This window comes from Rhinatrema bivittatum, chromosome 2 (assembly GCF_901001135.1).
Source record: "Rhinatrema bivittatum chromosome 2, aRhiBiv1.1, whole genome shotgun sequence".
NCBI lineage: Eukaryota > Metazoa > Chordata > Amphibia > Gymnophiona > Rhinatrematidae > Rhinatrema > Rhinatrema bivittatum.
The window spans coordinates 31,083,997-31,089,223 of NC_042616.1; the positions used below are offsets into that span (position 1 = coordinate 31,083,997).

At 48.4% G+C, this 5,227-nt stretch overlaps 1 long non-coding RNA gene across 1 annotated transcript; it reads right to left on the minus strand.

Moving 5' to 3' along the window:
• Nucleotides 1–2,529: 2,529 nt before the first annotated feature.
• On the minus strand, nt 2,530–3,812 carry LOC115083748. The gene is made up of 4 exons (XR_003854396.1): nt 3,705–3,812; nt 3,435–3,618; nt 3,280–3,346; nt 2,530–3,166 (listed from the first exon to the last, which is right to left on the minus strand). It is a non-coding gene; the product is annotated as an uncharacterized LOC115083748 (long non-coding RNA).
• Nucleotides 3,813–5,227: the final 1,415 nt, after the last annotated feature.

A 5,227-nucleotide genomic window follows, 5' to 3' on the forward strand; every position in this document is an offset into this window, starting at 1 on the left:
AAAAGGTACAGTGTTGCGTATAAGTATTCCCACCCCGGCATATTTTGAAGCGGGCGTTGCCGCTGCCCAATATTGGTGAGAGAAAGTAGTAGAACGTAAAAGACCCTCATAGCGCTGTCTAAGATGGGTTTCTTGCAGGAAAACCACATCAGCAGACAACCGCCCCATCTCCTGGAACAAAAGCCGATGCTTGCGCCCCGTGTTTAAACCTTTCACATTAAGGGAGGTAAAGGTTACAGTAGACATGGATAGTGAAACCAGCCTCCCAGCAAAGCTCAGTATCCCCTCCAAACCTCACTGAGGCGGGACAACCTGTGATAGTACGATGAGATGAGGAGATTGCTAGCCCCCCAAAGGCAAAAATAAACCCAACCCTTCCAGACCAGTGAGGGAACCCCCAGGTAGATCTACCCCCTCTACCCATCCTAATAGCAAGACACATCCATTTGAAGCAAACCACCCCACCCCCCTCCCCCTCCATCCCCAAAGGTACCCAGGAAGGAAATTCTCGTTCCTGGAAAGAATGGGAGGAAATCACCATACCGGGAAAGGAATCCTCCCTTCCCCAGAGCCTGAAGAGAAGTGATAAACAGTAGCTAACAGAACGTAAACTGAGATTACCCACGAAACAACAGAACCAGTCAACCCGAGGAGCAAACCCTGCAGTAATGCAAGAAACTAGATTAGCACTGAAACAGCACTATCCAGTGAGTCAGGCAGGTGTATCCGAATGCAGGTCTCCACTGATGTTTCTGCGCAACCTACAGCCTCCTTTAGCGACCCTTTGCCAACGGGGGGCGGCAGGCTTGGGGGTCGTGGCAACAGCGGTTTTTAAGCCTGGAAGGTCCACCGACAGTCCTGCCTCTTTCAAGGCCTGTACCGCTGCATCCAAAGTGCGTACTTTAAAGGAATGGCCTTCAACTTGGAACCATAAGCTGAAAGGAAACAGCCACCGGTAGCGAATGGATGCCGCTGATAAGGCGGAAGTGATGGGCCGAAACGCAAATCGCTTCCTTAAGGCGCTGGAGGCCAGGTCAGCGTAGACAGAGATCTCATAGCCGTTCCAGGTCCAGGTGCGGTGCTTCCTGGCTGCAGTAACAATTTGTTCTTTATAAGTAAAGGAGTGAAAACAAACAACGACATCCCGTGGCCGGTTACCAGTCCGGGGGCCCAAAGTCCGGTGAGCCCGTTCAATCCGGGGGTCAGTGATAGCAGATCCTCCGGCGCCTCCTGCATCTCCAGCGTCTCCGGCGTCCCCAAGGATCAGAGAACAGATCTGCTGTATGACCCGTGGGCAGTCTGAATATTCGGCTGTGTCAGGAATTCCCTTGAAGCGCAAATTGCACCTCCGGGACCTGTTTTCCAGGTCCTCCAATTTATCCTCTAGTTCCCCCTGTGAGGTTTGAAGTGCCACCACCTCCTTATGCTGGTGAGTCCAGCGCTCCTCGTGATCATCCAACCGAGAATCCGCCTCATCCAGCCTGCGGCAGAGATCAGCGTGGTCCTCTCTCATTTCTTGCAGGGTAACAGCAATTTCTTTCTTGAAGGACTTAATGTCCTGCCTGATTTCCAGGAACCAGGAGCGCATTTCTGAGCGAGATGGCAACGATGAGTCAAGGGATTCTGAGGGGCCTTCATCACCCCCGGAGCCCTCCGAGTCACGTGCGGCCGCCATTTTGGGATCCTGCAGGGCCAGCGCTTCACCCCCTTTAACGTAGGAGAACTGCTGAAAATCAATTGTTTTTTTGCGTGCCGTCATGTGCCTGCCGACTTCCACTGCCAGAATCGGGGTAAGGCGCTCAAATTCGCGTGGGTAATTGCGGCAAAAAAGGGCGAAATCGCTCCGGGGAACGGGAGCTCCGCTATGAGGCAGCCGGCATGGGAAGTGACGTCACTTCCTCCCTGATGAATTTTTTAAAATTCATTCTGGAGCCTAGGAAGGCTCCAAGGTCTCTCCCTTGATTTACTAGAGGTATGTTAGTATTGATGTTAGTATGTTGTTATCATTAGGGGAAATGATTACAGTTCGGTCTTGGACGTATTGAGAACGAGGCAGAGACTTGTGAGAAGGAGGTTGATGGCGTGAAGGCAGCTATTCCAGTAGTTTAGCGTGTCGGAGACGGGTTCCTTGATGGGGATTAAGATCTGCACGTCGTCCGCATAGATGAAGTATGTGAGGTTGAGGTTATCGAGGAGTTGGCATAGGGGGAGGAAAGGCTGAAGAGGTTAGGGCTGTTCAGCTTGGAGAAGAGACGACTGAGGGGGGGGGGTATGATAGAGGGCTTTAAGATCATGAGAGGTCTTGAACGAGTAGATGTGAATCAGTTATTTACACTTTCGAATAATAGAAGGACTAGGGGGCATTCCATGAAGTTAGCAAGTAGCACATTTAAGACTAATTGGAGAATATTCTTTTTCACTCAACCCACAGTTAAGCTCTGGAATTTGTTGCCAGAGGATGTGGTTAGTGCAGTTAGTGTAGCTGGGTTCAAAAAAGGTTTGGATAAGTTCTTGGAGGAGAAGTCCATTAACGGCTATTAATCAAGTTTACTTAGGGAATGCCATATAGACGACAATGCCATGTAGAAAGACAATGCCATTGTCTTCCTAAGACAATTATAACATCTTATGGGTAACCCACAGGTATAATTCTTGTAGATAAATAATATATAAATACCTGTGTATATTTTAACTCTATTTTATTATTAATCTTTTAATTTAACACATATACAATCCACAAATTTATGTTAAAACCAATACTGTCACTCATACCACATTCACACATGCACAATCACATAACATAGAAAAAATATTGCACCTAATTCTAATACAACAGTTCACCTATTACCAACATATTAAAATGCATCCAAAATTGTTACAATCAGATAGCACCAATTTTATATTATTATATTTCATTTATCATCCAATTCACCCTTATTTCTTATTAATCTCCCTCTAGATATTCTTTGTTGTTAGAACAACTCCCTCTCAGTTCCCTGTCATATTCATTACTTTATGTAAACTCCCGACGAAAAGCTTCCGTTTCACCGAGGTGGTTTCCTCAGGGGACCGTTATCCACTCATGCTTTCATTTGAAAAGCCGGGAACTTCTCTATATAATTCATAGGGTGCTTGTTGCTTGTGCCGTCTGTGATAAAACACAATCCTAAGTACATAAATATTTTATTATTAATGATGTATAAAAAATATAAAATGAATTAAATTTGAAAATAAACTATTTATCCAGTCACTATCCTTAAATACCAACGGAATGCTTACCTATGTTTTACTCCGTATAACTCCTTAACATTACTTTTATCAACTGTCTTCCACGTTGTTTCACAACCTACCAATCCATCAGAAAAAAGGACATTTTAATCCACCACCAAATACCACACAAATCCATTTGTCTTCGTTCTTACATGTATACTAACCTGCCTGGAGGTATTTGCTTCCACTTCTTATGTTAAACACTACTAACTTTATAAATCAGCGTCTTTAGGACTTAATCCTTTATGAATACCACTGCTTCATACACCTCCGTGGCCACCGCTGTCACCCACACCTTCTCAAACGCTGATATAAATACTGCCGTCGGTTATCACACTGCATTCCCATCTACAATACATAGTAAATCTCATGTCTACTAATAACTTGCATATTTCTTAGCACTTCTTCTATAAAATGCAACAAAATCAGCTCACCTTCTAATATGCCTTCCGCACTACTCCATTTTCCCAAAACGCCGCGATTGCGCATTACTTCCTACCCACACCCTTCCTAAGACAATGCCATGTAGACGAGGCTATTAGCTATTACCCCGCAATGCAAAAAATCCCCAGGCGCCCGAGGCATACTTTTTAACCCATAACATTTTACACCTGCCCCAGGTATTTTTTGTATTGGGGGTAATAGCTAATAGCCTCATCTACATGGCATTTACATGTGATGAGCGCTATTAGTTACGCCTTTACTTGGACGCGCGTTTTGGATGTGCTGTTCTCACAGGACAAGCAGGATGGTTGTCCTCACAAATGGGTGACATCGAGGATGGAGCCCACCACGGAAAACTTCTGTCAAAGTTTAAACAGAACTTTGACTGGCCCCTACTGGGCATGCCCAGCAAGGCACTGACCCTGCAGCCAGCAGGGGTCTCCCTTCAGTCTTCTTTTTTCCGTGCAGCAGTTGCCACGCGGTGAAAGGAGCTCTCTAACCACGTTCCTGACAGGAATTTGGAAGTTAATTTCCTAAGAAAATTTGCCCCTCAGGGGTCTCCCTTCGACAAATTTTTAGTCATCTTACGGAACCCGGTAAGTTTTTTGCCTTTTTCCATCGACTACCGTCGATTTTGGCCCTTGAGGCCTGTTGGCACTTACCGATCCCCAGCCTAAATTTTGGCTTCAGGCCATGGCAACGGGGTTCCGCCGTTGTCCGGATTGTACCCGGACTATGTCCATCACAGACCCCCACAGGGTTTGTGTAATGTGTTTGGGTAGTGAGCATGATGTCCTGACTTGCACCAAGTGTGCCTTAATGACACCCAAGGGTCGCAAAGCCAGGATGGAGAAGATGGGGCTCCTCTTCCATGCACCCACCCCAACGCCATCGATAGCATCGACGTCATCGGAACCGGCACCGTCGAAGTTGTACCATCATCGTCAACCCTCCGGTGACCGTCCGCCATCGATCGCTTCTCGGCCGTCGACTCCCGTCCCTTCCCCGGATGGGCGAGGGGATTGGAAGGAAAAGCACCGCCATCGACGGCACAAGTCTCGGCCTGTCGAGGATCCACAGCCATCGACCTCTGCTCAAGCCGAGCCACCGACAAAGAAGCCGCGAACAGACCGGACACCCTCCACGTCTCGTTCGCCGGCATCGAGGAAACCCTCACCCTCCCGGGGTGCGGGGGCCGTGATCCCACCGGTTACGGTGGTCCCTCCGGCCCTGCCTCAGCCTCCCTCTCCCGTCGAGCCGGGTATGGTTACCCCTGGTCTCTGGGCAGAACTGGACTGGCTGGTCCAGGAGGCCATCGAGAAAGTGATGAAGAAATTGCAACCTCCATCGGCACCGTCTCCGGCACCGGTTCCAGTGCCGCCCCCGACACCGGCACCGGCTTCGCCACCGAGGAGGGAACCGACCACCGAGCCGTTGATACAAGCGCTAGCACCGCTACTGAGCCGCATGGAGGCGCTCATGACGGCCCTTCCATCGGTGATTCCAGTACCAT